An 18,103-nucleotide genomic window follows, 5' to 3' on the forward strand; every position below is an offset into this window, starting at 1 on the left:
TTAAAAAATTTCTTTCTTCTCTCCTGAAAGATCTACTAAACACTCATCAAATGATATTATTAAGCTTTAAAGAAGTATATGAAATCAGTGGACTAAATTTTCTTACTGGAGAACTTCCACTTTTTTTTTTTTAGATTACACAAACATGTACATTTTCACTGACAGTTGTAATTTGTTTTAGTTGCTATCTATGGTATTAAGTTGTCATAATTTAGAATATTAACTTAAATAAAGCTTAGAAATACAAGAAAAACAGAACAAGTTGGAAAAAATAAAAAATAAGTCGGTTCCTTAAAAAGTAATTGCGATATTTCTATGTTATAATGGAAAAAGTCGGTGAAAAAGTGCTTAAAGTTGTGCAGCTAGCGATGTGTCTCTATTTAAATGCTAACAAATGAATTTGTGATTTGATAATTATTGTTTTCATGCCTTTAATCCTACCTCCCTCTCTTCATTATAACTGTTTTTTGGCTCTCTTTTGTGTCCTTTTTTATACACATGCCCTTATAACTCAGTCTTCTACTGAATGCTACAAAATGATTGGGATTATTGGGGTTTAACTAGATTCTCAATGTCCCTGGCTTCATTCCCTGTATATAAACACATTTGTTTTTATTCTTAATTGCTTTTTAAAATCAATTCCTTACTAGAACATACTATTTAGTCCTTCAAAACCCACTCTGTTATTTTACAAAGATGGCAAATTTAAACTTCTGCTGAGTGTGACACACCATTAACTGCACATAATCTGTATCTCCTATATTAATACTCACTGATATGTTAATGTAATAATGACCCATCTGCTACTGCTATCTAAGAGGCAGTTTCTATCTACAGGGATGGAAATGATGACAGAGTCTCTCTGAGCTGCCTGATGTCAGAGCTGGGGAAGGTGGAAAGGGTATATAAAAGCTGGATTACTGGTTAGCAAGTTGGAGGTAAATACTCCAGTGGATTCAAGCTTGGGATTTTTCATGAAGCTTTCTTGCTATCAAAGGCATTTTCTTATATTGCTGATAATGAAACATTAAAAAGTAAAAAATTTCCTGTTTCTGGGAAACTATTACTTATTTAGGGAAGAGAAGACTTGAGATTAAAGAAAGACTAAAGGTAAAATGTACTATAAATATCAATTTTCCAGATTGTGTAGAGAAGGAGATTGGGAAAGTGAAAATTTTGAAAATATTTGAAAATTGTGTGAACAGTATTAAGGGACTATATCAACAAAATTATAATTCTCGGAGGTTATGTTTTTTAAAAAGTTTTTAAAGTAGGCTCTACTTTAAAATTCCTTCAATTAGAGCTAAAAGAAATTTCTTGATTTCACTGCGGAATTACTATTTTCAGAACATTTGAGAAGCAGTGTGCACTCTGAAGCTGCAAGAAGTTCTCATCATGCTCTCTGTTGCATTAAGCCATCTGAAAGCTACACTCATTGAAAGGTTAGTAACTCTAAAATCTTGTTTCTTTTGTAAAATATGGGAAAAATAGAATGAAATACTGCTACATAACTAACAACCCTTGTGCCTTTAGAGTTCTGACTAAATCATCCTTAAGAACAGTACATTAAGCTGTTCAACTGTTCCTTGAATCATGTATTCTTTAAAGAATAATGCCAGTGGCTGATAAATGTTTCTGATGAAACTTCTAACAAACAGAAATGGATAGTTCCAGTTTTGTCAAGAAATATGCTGTTGGAACTTAAAGCAGCGAAGGCAGAACAGGAAGCGGGAAAACCCAAAAGGTAGTAATTTCCACTATATTAACCTGATTCTTAAACAAATTGGAGAAATTTAAATGAAAGTGTATATTTCATACCAGGGGGAATTTTTTGGTGTATTTTCATAGATTCTTTTTCTCAGAGGGCTCTGGCAATATTCAAAACTTTTATGTCACCTTCTAGAAATAAAAATATATAGGAATAATCAGGGAGAAATGAAAACTTTTAAAAAGTTAAATTTAGAAGAACTATTTACAAAGCCATTTGTTCTTAGGTGATTCTAACTTGGTAACTGTTTTGTTAAGAAAACAGAATTATAAAAAAAATATTCTTCATGAGGTTACTTCTGAGCTGCTCTAAATGTAAATGAATATTAATCTTCTTGAACATGGTTTCAATGGATAGCATGTGCTAAGGATTTCCAAGGAAGGCTTATTTTGAGAGGTGTCATGTCATTTAAATGTTTGGTCATTTGGAGGAAGTCTAAAAACTAAGTCAGGTGAAAATGTTAGCAGTAATTACAGCTTTCAAGTGGAAAGCCTCTGAAACTATAATTCTTCATGTATTAAAAAAATTCTTAAGTCCAGATTCATGCATATGTCATAAATAATATGAGGATTTGTGTGTACCTAAATCAGTTTTGACTTAACATGGGCTTGCAGAATGGAATTTATACACTCTTTAAGACCAAGGAGAACTAAGTTTTCTTTTGAAAACAGTTTGCTTTAAGTCATATTAGAATTCTTTTTGGAATTATCAGCATCTTCTTTATTTTCCCTCAGAATATTTTTGTCAAGGTGGATGTGTGTGGCAATGTGTAAAGATTTCTACAGTACCTATATACAATACATAATAAGAATTATCAGAAGACTTTTCTTCGTCATTTCAGGGCTTATCTAGTTTACAGGATCTTCTTCTCAGAATTGACTATAATTTTCAATTATTTTTCTGGATAAAAATAACTTTAAAACTGACATGAAGTGTCTGGTAAACTAGCAGAACAATTGAAGGATGACAGGAAAATTAGCAGTATTACCTAGTATTTCTGTCTATGTCTTGATCTTTCCTTTCATTCGATATAGACATTTGCTAAGCACCTTTACTCAGTGTGTCTTTATGGATATTAATTTATTATGAGTTGAACTTCACTCAGAAAAAGAATACTACATACCATTATTTAATGCCGAATGATTTTTATGCTAGTCACACAACCTCTTACTTTAAATTGTTGTTAGAAATACTTGTTAAACCTTCTTCAAATTGATTTTTACGTTTCCTGAAATCAGTGTGTTTGGTCATTGTTTTAAAGGGGTGGGAGAATTTGTCATGCTGAGCTGTTCAACCATGTAATATTCTATGAATTTCATAAAAAGCTGAGAAAGCCTATGTACAAAATTTCTCAAATTTTAAACACCTTTAAAAAAATAAGGTTGGTATACATTTGTCATTCAATACCATTTGTCTCTCAAAGCACAGTCATCTCATTTGAGATCTTCTTCAACTTTTAGGTATACTTGTATGAGATGGGATTAAGAGGTAATGAACTGACTTTACAAGCCATACCAAAAAATAAGCATTTTATATTCATGACTGAGGTAAAAAGATCACACACTTGCCCCCCCCACCACCACCTTTTCATGCTCAGCAGCACATATCTACCTCGCAGATATCAGAGGGTAGCTAAAAGTATAACTCCGTGGGTTTTAAGCAATAATCACTAAGAGCTACCTGTAGGAACTCATGTATCTCCACAGATGAATGTTAAAAGCTGGAAGTAGGGACCCATTTTAAAAAGCCCTTGAAACTGAGATGTTTTAAAAGAGAAAATTTAAGAGTCACAGTTTGGCCTATGGTCATCACTGTCTAAACTCTCTTAAAGTCAAGAATTTCAGTAAATGTGTGCACATTTGTAAGTGGTTGTTAGCTTTAAACTAGTGTTTGTTACTAGATGGTGAGCAGGCTGGACTCATCTGCCTGGAAAGTCAATGGGGGAAAAAAGCACCTGAAAGTCAGTGAAATCATAATTATGAAATCAACCAACATAAAAGATCATAATATTTATTTTAAGTAGAATAATGGTCCTTCTAGCTAACACAAATAACAATTTAGTTAGAATAATTCTAAATCTTATTACAGTCCTTGAGATCAATTATCAAAGTACCACTCAGACATTTAGCACATAGGGTATTTCACACTTTGCTCCAAGCATTTGTCAACCATAGCTTGGGACAGATATCCCTTTGAAATTTCCCAATCTGACCCATCAGGTTTTTTCATTGATTTAAATTTATTAGTGTGAAATGTTTGGGTCAAATTCCAATTCCTGGTGTTTTTCAGGAAACATTTATTGACTTTTAGAATTTTTGGCCAGTGTATGAATTACTGGCTCAGTCCAGGAAAGCATTAAGCCATTCTTTGGAAATGCACATTAAGCCATGCTTACTACACATGCAAAAACTGAATAGATAATATAAATAATAGTGATATATAGACCAGGTAATTAGGTCCCAAAATATAATTGGTTTGTCAGCATACACTTATACTCAACAGATATCCAGTTCACTTGATTCTGCAAGAAGGATTTTCTGTATTTGGGAGGAAATATGACAATAAACACCTTAAAGTGTCACAAATTTTAAAATATTTACTCTTAATCTATCTCTACACAGAGATACAGATAATGAAGTATTCCTCGCACAAAGTAGATGCGTAGAGATAAAATCCATTGCATTTTGCCCCAGGTTATGTATGTCTACTGGCTTCTGGACATAATCTCACACCTAAGTCTCTTTCCCACTTTACACTTACCCAAAGTTTAACCAATATTTTGATTTATATTACACTGAAAATTAAAACATTTCCCTGCCTTTCCTAATAATCAGCAAAAAGAAAGTAATGCCATTATTCTGTATCTATTTCCAATACCACTTTGAAATACATTGAAACAAAAAGATAGTATAAAATATAGAGTTGATATAAATATATTCTGTAAACAAAAACAGAAGTTAACATTGAAATGATTTAATCATAGTTATTTCTGACTTAACTATAATATTATATGTGATTGTTCCAGATGGTTGAAAGAATGTAGTGAATATTAATATCATTGACATTAAAAGTCTTTTGGTTTTAACATTTCACCTAATCCTGTCACTAATATTATTGAAAGCATAGGAACCAAGTAGGTGGCAGGAAGATGGTAATGTTTACATATTTATGCTAAGAGTAATAGAACTCCCACACTACAATAGTCAGAGTGGAATTACCCTTGAGACCTTATAATGTAAGAGACTGTTAGGATGAGAACTGCTATCTTTAGGTCAGGGTTAACAGCCCCTAGCCTGAAACAACATAATTATAAAATTCCAGGATGTGGGCAGTTGCAGCATGGAGACTAGAAGTTCTATAGCTTATCTCCTTATAGCTATGCAAGTTCTGTAGCTTATCTTATACTCCTGGTCTCCTTGTCCTGTAGTAAATCGTATACTCTTTGAAGCTATGCAAGTCCTGTAGCTTATCTTATACTCCTGGTCTCCTTGTCCTGTAGTAAATCTTATACTCTTTGAAGCTATGTAAGTCCTGTAAGTTTATCTAGTACTCTCTGAAGCTATGGAAAGCCTTGAAAATGCTATATAACCCCTTGGCTTTAAGTATTTGGGGTCCTTGTTAAAACCCGCTGCGTCGGGCAGAGACTCGGACCCCAGCTGGCTGGAAATAAACCTCGCTGTGTGACTTGCATTATTGTGCGGGTTCTCTGTCTGTCTGAGGGGGGACAATTCCAGACCTTAACAATAATACTCCTGATTCAATTATCTCAGGGAACTAAGAAAAATTAACCTATATTGCTTAATTCTTATTGGAACAATGTAGGAAATGAAGATATATATTTTTAGTTCCTTATTTTTCAGATTACATAAATATTTTACGTTCTAAATCCCTTTTATATATAAGGAAATAGGTTCTTTTTAAATTAAATTTATTGTGGTGACAATGGTTAGTAAAATTACAGAGGTTTCAAGAGTACAATTCTATAATACATCATATATATGTTACATTGTGTGCTCACCACCCAGAGTCAGTTGTCTTTCCATCACCATATATTGGACCCCTTTACTCTCCTCTACAAGATTTAGAAGAATATAAGACAAACACACTTTACCATTATTATCAGGAATATATTCTGAATTTTCAAAGAAAGGATCATACTGCAAAATTCAACATTAACTATAATGGAAGTTTTGTTATATGATCTCCTGGTCAAAAATTGATTCTGCTGCATCTTCAAGGTGTCGAAAAAAGTCTGTTAGTCATCCAGATGATTCCAAATCAAAACACTGAGTAATTGATGTGAAAACATTTCCTTTAGTTTTCATCAATATGAGATATTTTGTATCATATAGCTGTATCCAACCCTGCATCTAAGACTAACCTGTCATGTTTATTCCATGTTTCCAGGCCTCAGGTGGAAAAATGGAAATGTAACACTGCCACATATGCAACTCGATACATATAGCAAGAGGAATACAGTTGAGATTTTAAACAGAGAACCATTGAATTACTTACCCCTTTAGAGGACAATGTATTTGTACAGTTCTTACTGCTTATGTATAAATACTCTAGTGATTTCCTGTATAATTTAATATCTTTTTCATTTCTAGCCTGAATATTTGAGTCTGTGTATCACGTTTGTTGCCAGTACCTATAGATTGTAATGTTAAAATGGTTTTAAATTTAATAGTAATTAATATCCCATAATAAAAAGGCAACGTCTTAGAAAATGAAATGTTCTTGCTATAGATTTTTCTTTTAAAAAGTGATGTATTTTGCTTATATTTATGACATCAGTTTGAGAACACAGAAGAAAATGGTAGTTGAAAACTTGGTTAATTGTAAACAGCTAATGATACAGTTATGGTTCTGAACATTAGAAAACCAGCAATAGTAACGATCCTTATTAAGCAATCTCTTTTTGCATTAGATTTCTGAAATGAGATAAAGTGTTGTTTAAAAACAAAAATAAATTAAATCCTGCTCCTGACTCAGTTGAAATATTTAATTTTTTTTTCTTTTATGGTGAAGTGAAAACTGCTGAATGAATAGGCCCACATCCAGTTGCCAGTCCTTGAGGTCTTTCCCATGTGACTTCAGACAACATTTTCATCGACATTGCTACTGCTCTCCATGTACATTAACCTTCTATATATTTCATACTCACACCCACCCACCTTCATACCCTTGCTTGGACAATTTGCTCACTTTGCAATATTTTCCCCTTACCCTCTGGGTGTCTACACCACATTACGTCTTCTCAAATGCCACATTCTCTAAGGAACCTCTCACAAAACTTTCAGCTCTCCTCTGAATTTACATAGACTCCTATCTGTATTACTCATCTGATATCAGTTTATGCAAACATTCACTCAGTCACTCAACAAGTGTTTATTGAGCTCACTTTTGTATTTGATATTATCTTAGTGGTTCAGGTATCAAGACTACTTTGAAGAAGTTGATGGCTTTTACCTCGTATTTTGGTTATATGTACATAGGTGTTATTTCCTCATCTAGCCTGCAAAGTACCTGAAGACAAGGATGTCTGAGTTATCTCTGTAATCTCCACAATAGTTAAGCCCATTACTTGCACATAGTAGGTGCTCAATAAATACTGTTTAAATAAACGTATTTTCTGAGTAATGAACAAATAAGTGAATGAGTAAATTTTAATATGAAGTTAAGATTTAATACAGTATGATAAAGTTAATAGTGTAACATCTTGAGCTCCCTTTGTAAAACAAAGATAACAATTGTAAGGTTTGTTAAATGTGTTAAAGAGTAGGAATAAAATACGCAAAGCACCTCGCACATCTTTGGTGTTCAAGCAGTGGTGGATATTATAGCCACGGTAACTACACAAACAAAAGAATGGTCTGGCATAACAGTGCGCATCTTTGTTATAAATAGCAAATAAACAGGATTTAAAAAGAGAGAGAGGGAGAACAAAGATAAAAATAGGGAACAAAGGTGAGCTCAAAACAATGCGGAAAAAAATTCAAACAAACAAAAAGGGAAGTAGAATAATGAACATAATCTACCCAAATCCTACGTAGAATTCATATCACTAGATACCCTTCCTAGTCTAATAACCAATGACACAAAGGCACTTGTCTTGCACAATCGCTTCTATAATTACAAAGTTTTGACCTAATTATACAAGATACAGGTTCAAAAAAATCCACCTGCTTTGATGGGGACATTCATTTTATTATTTAGAACAAAGGTTATGATCAGTGAGAAGTAGCACACAAATCCTAAAAAGGAAATAGCAGACAATATAGAAATAACATATCTGGTAGAGTTTACCTGCGTTGTAAGTAGAAGAGCGAGAGCAAATTCTAAAATTCAGAAAGGATAGAATTTAAGGGGCCACAAATGTTACCACATATATAGCAAACTACATATTAATAAATTCAATACTTTAAAAATTGAAATTATGGACAAGCATTATAAAAAGGAAAATTAATTTTATCAGAAAAATTGTAGACTTCAATTTTAAAATCTCTTCGTCTTCACAGGCACAATGCCCTGATTATCTTATAAACATGTGGATTCGGGGCCTATGTAATTGAAATGTTGAAATAATTACTATGGGCTTACAGAAAGGCTGGGAGGCCGGGGTCCCACACACAGCTATCATTGTGATAAAACAGTATTCTTGGGTGTTATAATTCATTTCCCTTTATTGAATATGTGCTTCCACTTTCAGAAATATGAATTATCTGAACAAGCAACACAACAGGTCTTGAGCAGAACCCCTGTCCAGAATTAACCACCCTCACTTTCTATAATTTGAAATTCATCATTTTGCGTTTTAAGGGCCTTTTAGTTCAAGAGTTTCTCATTAAAAGACAAATCCCTCTTGAAGGGGAAATCCTTATCATTATCAACTAATACTCTAGTTCAAGTTATTTAACAGCTAGCTGCGAATAAAACCTGAGGAGAATGGGACAGGCACCTGGAAACAAGAAAAAATGGTGAGGGGTCAGCTATAAGGAAAAGAAAAAGGAGGAGCAGAAGGAAAAGACATAAAGGAGTCCTGGTTAGATTACAACTTCTCTGGTCAGGTTTTGGGGCCTACATAAATTTGGAACCATTTTCCTGCACATAGCTAGACATCATCAGAATTTAAAGCACCAATTCTACTCTGGTTTTAAAGATCCTAAATGTTAACCTGGGTCAACAGGGTAGAGAAGGCTGGCAGGACAAAACAGGAAAAAAGCAAGACAATGGAAATCATTTGTTTCTCTGAAGTTCCATCAGGTTTCCTGAAACTGTATTGAATCCTTAGAAACCCACTTTTTCCAGAACCCTCCGGCAGAAATGCCACTGGAAAGGAAAAGTGGCCAAGAAACAGAACCAAATCCTTTGAGTCCCAGGAAATTCAAGCTCAGTTTCCTGAAATTTATTTGAATTTGAGTTTGTAATTAGTGTCTGTCTATACCAGGAGATATTGTCTAAGTGTGGATAACGTTAATAATATTAAAGTAAAATTAAGCATTTAAGGGATTTCCTGTTGTGATGCTGAAGAACAAAAATATCAATAGGACACTGAAAGCTCCTACAGTAAGACCACTGGTATAGTGGAAAGGACAGGGTTTTTAGAATCAGGCAGAACCTTTTTAGGATCTTGGCTCTTTTTCAAAACTTTGTATCCATTTCTTACCTTCTTTTAGCCTCAATTCCCTCATTTATATATGAAAAAAATAATAATATCTGATTTATAAATATATGAGGATAGAGATAATGCATAAAAAGCACTTAGTAGATAATAATACCTGGCAATACAAAAATACTTGATAAGATTTACAACACTTAGTAAATTTTAGCTGTGATTAGTATTAACGAAAATACTAGGATATAGCATTGACAAAAGAATGAGGTGTTAAAAACATTATACAACTTGATTACTTTCACATTTGGCCCCACCTTGATTCTCAGACTTCTGAGTAAAAAATAAGAAAAAAAGTAAACCCATAGGTCAAGATGTTTAGGACAGTCCTTTGCTACAAATGGTAAAATGCTGCGAATGTAGGATTAGTCTTCTAGAGTATATTCGAGTGTAGAAAAGAACATTTTGTACTTTATCATTGCAAACACCATCACACAACAATCTAATGAAGGCTTAAATGTGGCTCTTTTAAGATTTAATGTGCCGAGGCTCTTTGTTATCTATCTTTTGAATCTCACATGTCTCTAGTACATGTTGACCTTTGTGGTATACTTGAATTTAGGAGCTGAATCATCTCAAATGGGTAATGCACTTCTTTATTACCCAAAATGATCTTGGGTACGTGACTAGTAAGCTGAGGTAAAATGTTTATTCCATCCAGAATACAGGGAGGCATCAGGATATATTATTTACACGTCTAAAAACTAGTTCTAATTATTATAGTTATGTTTTACTATATGTTTTTATCTGGAATTTTGCCTCAGAGAAGCTTAGATATTATTACCATCTACACACTTTTCTTTCTAGTAGATCTCATTAAACTCCCTAGAATTGATTCACATAGGAGATATCTAACTCTCCTCTTTCTGGGTCCTAAAAAAAATAGATATCCACATGGCATATAACAAAAAATGAGGTAAATAATGTAAAGTGCCTGTCAGAGAGCTTGACATATTACAAATTTCAATGATTGATAGCTCCTGTTGCCTTTATTGCTAAACAAAATAACTGAAAATTGCCAAACCAAAGCTTCATCTTGTCCTTCTTCCACCTCTACATAGCTGTATTAAGTTAACATCTAATACATTTTTTTCACTTTCTGTCCTCATTTCAAATATGGGACATGTAATTTTATTTATAAGAAATAAACAGCTATTTTGAAGATTTAAAATGCCATATAAAATTCTGAACTTATCATCATTATTATAAATGATAAATTCTACTTTATAAAAATCTTCCTTTATAGAGGAGCCCAAATTTGATTCGGATGCTTTGACTGTCCTTAACATTCCCTTCCTATGGAATTGGAGTGATGAAAGAGTGAAGATAGGGAATATATAAAATGGAATCACTTTAATTAAGCTGCTAAAATTATTTACATTATTAAGGTTGAGGCATGAGGAAACAATTCTATTCTTATCCTAATTCGCTTGGGAAATTAAATTTTGAACTTTCCAATCTTGCGTCAATGTCTGGATATGTATCAGTTCACTGTGTGTCAAAACCTAGACCTACACCAAACCTCCAGATAACCCTCTGATTACCCCCTAAAGGGCTCACATATCCAGACCATGTGATATCCATCTAACATCTATTATCCAGAACACCAGACGTGACCAGACCACCTGGCACCCATCTTCTAGACCACCTGTCATTCATCATCCACACCACTTGACATCTGACTGATAACTGTCCTGGATTAATCCTAGGGCTACAAATGCAGGACTGATAACTCTCATAATGTACTTTTTACTCTAAGAACTGTTAATTTTTCTTTCTTCTTTGGAACACTTCTGGGTTTTGCCTAGCTGTATTTCCATTGTGCAAACCCTAAGACCTTTGATTAAATATTTAGCATTTATTTCTAGTTAAAGCCTCCAGACTCTGAGTTTGTTGAGCAGATGGCATGCCTCTAAAGCTAAATCTATTCCCACGATTCAAAAGATGTCTTCAGGTTAAACGGCACAACATTTATGTTTAGAAAATATTTAAGTAGAAAAACCAGCAACAGTATACTGAAATGAAAAAAGGGTTGCAGGAAGGCCAAATTTTAATCCTGGTATCTTTTTGAGAAGACCAATTGTTACTGAAAGGGATGTATTATTGAAAAAAGACATTAAAGTTGAAATAATGCACCCTTGTGCTCACAAACAATATTTACATTAGAAATGGATTCAAGCAAGTGTCTGGAACAAATAGGATTTATGTGATGATATTAGACAATAGCCTTATTCTTCTCCCTTCCCTGCTTATCAAATTCATTTTCTGGGGCCAGTTCCTTTCCTGACACTAAATGGAATCTCAAACAGGTCAACTTTCTGTTGCCTTTCAAAAAAAAAAAAAAAGCCCTCTGATAATGTTTAATCCCATTAAAAGATTTAGTTCTGGATTAATATATCCAACTCACTTTGAGGGTCAGGGGGTGGTAGAGGAGGGGGTAAACAGGGTCAAATATATGGTGCTGGAAGGAGAACTGACTCTGGATGGTAAACACACTATGTGATATATATAGATTAGGGTTTTCAAGTGGGAATTCCTGCCTGTTCTTAGGAAATCTTTTCACTTTCCCGTTCCCGAATCCCAGGAAAAGTTGGTCGGCAAATCAGGAAAATGGCTCCTTGAACCCTGGTGGTTGGTAGTATCAGCCGTCACTTTGTGGAAATGATTCCTCATGGAGAACAGAAAACAGTTTATATCTCGGGATTCGAGAATGGGAAAGTGAAAAAAGATCCTGAGAACAGGCAGGAATTCCTGCCTGGAAACCCTAATATGGATGATGTATTACAGAATTATACACTTGAAACATATGTAATTTTACTAACCATTGTCATCCCAATAAATTTTAATTTAAAAAAAGAATTTTATTTAAATTAAAGCTTCTTTCCTCCCACTACAACATATCTAAAGCCTACTATTGGAAGAGTCCATGTTGTTTATCTCTATTTTCTTTCCCAGATTCTCCCAACCTTCCCCACCCCAACATATCCATCTCTTCCCCCACAACTAAACAGGCTGCTTCTGTCTCCTCCAGAGGCGAAACTTGTAAGGGAGGACTTAATGTGGCAGGAAATGTCATCCTTGCCTCTTTTGGCAAGGACTGATATTTAAAACTGACTCTCATGGCCACTTTTGTGAGTCTTTGGAGATCCCACTTTTCATTCACAATCTCTCAACTGCAGTGTCTTTGGTAAGGTAAATGCACCATTCCCCTCATGTAACTAGTCACACATAATTTCTCCTTCAAATTTAGACATTCAACATATACTTTTATCCCTTTTCTACTGAGTGCTCAACACCGCTGCATATAATCCAATCAGTCCATATCTAAGACAACCCAATATTAACCCCGGTGGTCTGACCCACCATTGACTGGGGTGCCAATACTTTTAAAATAGACCCTCTCTTCCTTCTGACCCCTGGCAGGCAGATTTACACACTGCCTTTTACCTTTTAGACTTCTTAAGCAAGAGTAAGATACGAGTCCCCTGTGTCTTCCAAATTGCAGAGGACAAATATAAAGTGCTCTGAGCAAATTTAAAGTCATGCTCACTAGGCTTGAGGTCAGGAGAAAGAACACCTCATCCTGCCCTGAAATTGAAAAAGATTGTAGGTACCTGCCATACTACCATTACTAAAACCTTCTGTATGCTAATCTGATTAAAACAGCAAGTCGTGAGCAAAAAAATAGGCAAACAATTCATTGGTACAAGGCACAATAACTAGACCCAGTATAAATGAAAATATAATATATAATATAAACACTTCAATAATAGCTCATCAGAAGAACTATAGCTTACTTAAAAAATGATCTTGACATAATAATTAGATCATTATCTGGAAGGAAAGTAGAGTGATAGCCCTGGGTAATATCATGTTTGAAAACAAAAAGAGCAATGGATTAAAGATTTTAATATAGAAAATAAAAAGACTTGAAAAAAATTTGGAAAATATTATTATGGTGAGGAAAAACTTCAAAAAGACCAGGAAACTATTATGGGGAAAAATTACAGTTAACTTCATGATACAAACTACACAAAGGCAAAAAGAAAAATACTGTAAATAAGGTTAAAAAAGATATGGAGAAAATGTTTGAAATATGTATAAGAGGCAGGGGTTTACAGCTCTAATATAAAAAAAGCAAACTTACAAAATGATTTAAAAAAACAAACATAGGTATGAACAGGGGTTCATAAAAGAGGAAATGCAAATGGACAAAAAGATTTATAAAAAGTCTTTTATAAAAGATACTAACTCATTAATAGCCAGTGATATGTTAGTCAAAACAATGCAAACTCTTTTTTATATAATAAATTAACAAAATTTAAAAAGATTTATGATATCCAATGGAATAGAGAAATGGTGGGTTTGTGAATTGCAGTACACTTTTCATTTTGTAATTTCACTTTTAGAAATCTATTCTATAGAAATGGACACATTCCTTTCTAAGGATATATAGACCAAGAACGATTTACATATACTTGCTGACCTAGAGGAGGAACCCTAGTACATGGTTCAATGAACACAGCAACAAGTCAAATCATACATATAATGATGATCCTATTTATGTGGATAAAAGCTGGGGGAGGAGATGTGTATATAAAAACAAATAATTACACATATTTGATATAATTTTTACATGAGCATAGAAAAATGTAAAAAGATATGCACCAAATTGACTTTTTCCTTTTACAATTTTGTGTTATTTGGCCTTTAAAAAAAAAATAACTTATTGTTGAGTTTTGAAAGAAAACTCCAATGTGGGGTGTGTGTGTGTGTGTGTGTGTGTGTGTGTGTGTGTGTGTGTGTGTAATGTGCTAGGATTTTAGGGGAGGGAGGAAGAAATATGGACACCATAGGTCCTGATCCGAAACTTTGGTGATGATCTTGGAGGAACATGATATGCAAAGAGAGATTTTTCAGGCCATGGACAAAGAACAAAAACAACATTTTCTGATTTAGACTTATTTCCAATACTCCAAACGACTTGTAACTACATATTTGAAAACAAATCAAAGTATATACCCATGTGTTTGTGTTTGTGAAAAACCAACATTATTATTCTTACATGATCCTGCATTACAAAGAATCACTATCAAGAAATTATAGACAAGTTAATTAGAAAACCTAACAGGGTCTTATGTTTGTAAATGAGTTTTAAACTTAGCTTATATTTTTTCCAAGCAAAAATAACCAAATTGCAACCCACAATAACCCAAATAAATGGATTTCTTTTACCTTAGTATTCACCACCATCTCTGCTCACTGCTGTTTCAATACTGTAAGATCATCTGATTTAAAAAAAATATTATATATTGAGTAACCAATATAAATAAAGCTCTGCACCCATGTAAGCTGGAGCTTCTTGTTCTCCAGAAAATCAGAGCTGCAAATAAAGGGATCTTTGTTTATATAAGTTTTAATCCTCTGGTAAATTTTCTTTGGCTCTGAGGGTTGCATAAAGCAGGTTATAGAAAAGATTAGTAACTTGGAGCCAGAAGCTCCTCCTTGCTGGTTTAATTTTTATGTGTGTGTGTGGTTTATTTTTAACAGTTAACCATTATGTGGCTGTGGCTTGTACTATAACACTACAACATCACGTCAAAAGACTACAGAAAAACTCCGTTAATGAGTTAATGTTACTTAACTTGCTCAGCCTCAGTTTTCTGTTATTTTTTCTTTTGTGAGTAAGACTTTAACAAGTCTATTTTAAAATCAAAGAATTACTTACTAGTTTATTCATTTAGTAAACTAAAATGCTTAAACGTTGAGCCTGAGTTACATTTTCTGTGTAGCTGGATAACCTAAGAAAAGATGATACCAAACAGAAATAAACTTGGAAGCATAGAATTGCTATAGACTGAAACATTTATTTTTATAGGGTGGCAGCAACATTTGGAGAGGGACCAACCTTTTGGTACAGAAGGTTGACGTGACAAAACCACTGTTTACCAATTATTCTACCAGTAACTTTCTAGCTGGATTGGATAAGTGAAAAATTAGAGGACTTGTCAGGTACTAAGGTGGTCATATCCAGGTAGAATATGGGATTGACTGGAAAGAAGAGCTTCAATGGATATTTTAAAAGGGGAAACATGATAATAAGGGTATAGAATGCTTAAAAGGACTCGCTGAACTCAGATCCACCACTGGCTAGCTATGATCTCAGACAAATTCATTAGCCTCAGGTTTTTAATCTAAGCTATGGGATAATTACAGCACTTACTCCCAAGGAATTGCTGAAATTACTGTTCTTTCATTCAAGAAATTTTTTCTGAGTGCCCTATTTCATGCCAAATACTATTCTACATGCTAGGGGTATAATAATAAGCAAAACAGCCCAGTTTTCTCCCTCATAGATTTTGTTTGTTCTGACTGAAGGAAGGGAAGAACATAAATAAGTCAACATAACAAGATTAAGAGAGACCCCTTTCCCTTCAGGAGACCTATTTAATAAATATATTTTAAAAGCTGTGAAGGGTGTGTGTGTGTGTGTGTGTGTGTGTGTGTGTGTGTGTGTGTACTTAATAACCAAATCAGTTAGGACTTTTTTTCTAAAATATCTTCTTTCTACTCATGATAATACTTAGTAATTCTCAGATATTACTTGTACTGCTCCTCAGCCTTTGTGGGTGAGATTTTTTTCATTGTTTTTAACTGTTTAAGTTTGGAGAAGGAGGGACAAAAATGTGTCTACCCATCCTGCTGTTCTGTGTACAAAACCTGGGAACTGCTTTAAAAGTGGGCAGGGGGTGGAGGTAGATCGTGGGGAACAGGTGCTCTGATCCCTCTTATCAACTCATCCATAGTGGACATGGAAATTCCAACCTTTCATTTCTCTTAAGAAGCCCCAAGAGGAAACTATCTTCCCTAGGGTGCAAGAAAATAATCACGGTGTATTTGGAGATTGACAAGATTGGTGTAGTTGGAACAGGGTGAAATATCTTCACTGAGGAGAGAAGAGGACACAATAAAGCTGGAGTGCTGAGCAGAGGCCAGATCACATACAGTGCTGTATGTGCAGCAAGGAATTAAGATTGTTTTCTACCAGGAATGGGAAGCCATTAAAGGATGTGAGTAGGGAAATGACTTGATCAAGTTCGTGTTTTTTTAAAAGAATCAATTTGGCTGCTATGTAGAGAAAGAGTGGGGCGTAAGAAGCAAGAGTGGAGCCAGAAACCCTAAACTGTTTACTAAAGAAATAGTCCAGTTTCTTCTCTGTGAGATGAAAATCCATATCATGTTGAAGATACTGGTCCTATAAGTTGCCAAATTAAAGCTCTTGGCAGGCATATGAATCAGGAAAGCAGACTATGAAGCTGTTTTGGTCACCCTTTTAATGTGGGACTTGTTTGTTGCATTCCAGACAGATGCCAAACTGCAAAAAAGTGCGCTTGCTATCCAGTCTGAAATGGATGGCAAAAAAAATGTGTCCAAAGATCCCCAAGGTATCCTAAATCAATTTCTGAATGCCTGGTAGAATAAAGTTTAGTTTTGTTTTCAAACAGCTTCAGACTTATAACTACACAGATGGTGAAGGTGTAGAGACCCAGATAGGCATCTTGGGTTCTGAAAGCACTGCTAAGTCTTGATCCCTAAAGAAAACTGAGAAGCTTCCTTTAAACTCTTTTCACTGTTTGCTTTTCCTCAAATCCTCATCTCAAACTTGCAACTCTGGAGATAATAATAATTCCATTGTAAAGATTCCATAGTCTGGATCATAGCGTTCTGTTTCTTTTCACATTAGATGTGGCAACTCTTGGGGGATAACATTAACCTTAAGGTCTGGCCTAAATACCATCTTACCATGCTACCCTGTGTCCCCAAAAATAAGACCTAGCCGGACAATCAGCTCTAATGCATCTTTTGGAGCAAAAATTAATATAAGACCCAGTCTTATTTTACTATAATATAAGACTGGGTATGATATGATATATGATATATGATATGATATATGATATGCTATGATACAGCGTCTTATATTAATTGTTGCTCCAAAAGACGCATTAGAGCTGATTGTCCAGCTAGGTCTTATTTTTGGAGAAACATGGTAGCAAGCATGTTGTATTGATATCCCCACACCATAAGATAAAAGACTTATTATTGGATGGATAGTATAGAACAGGGTTCCACAAACTATTTTGGGGGGGCCCCATCTGGGTTGCCCCTTATTTTAGTAATTAAAGTTTTATTGAAACACAACCATTTAAATTTTACCTGTAACTGCTTTTGTCACGACAATGGCAGGTTTGAATAGTTGTGATAGCACCTTACAGCTGGCAAAACCTAAAGTATTTACTATTTAGCCCTTTACAGAAAAAAATTGCTAATCAGAGGATTTAGAATAATGCTTCTGGAAGCAGCAGTGCCAGTTTGTGGCAATGTCAGCAGAGTTCTGGTAAAAATTGGGACTTACTGCTAAACAGATACCAATGTGAAGTATTGGAATGAATTCATGTGCGACAGGTGACCTGTTATCATCCTTGCCTCTGAAAATAACTTTTGAGATCATGGTTATATCTCTGAGTTGTACTGTACAGAAGTTTCCTTCAGAGGCTGCACATCCTGCTTATATACCTCTGAACATCAAACACATTACACGTGTTCTCTTCACCCCATTGCACATGTTCTCTCCTCTCAGTGAGCACTGATTAGTCAAGCTT

Source organism: Rhinolophus ferrumequinum, chromosome 10 (genome assembly GCF_004115265.2).
Source record: "Rhinolophus ferrumequinum isolate MPI-CBG mRhiFer1 chromosome 10, mRhiFer1_v1.p, whole genome shotgun sequence".
Classification (NCBI taxonomy): Eukaryota; Metazoa; Chordata; class Mammalia; order Chiroptera; family Rhinolophidae; genus Rhinolophus; species Rhinolophus ferrumequinum.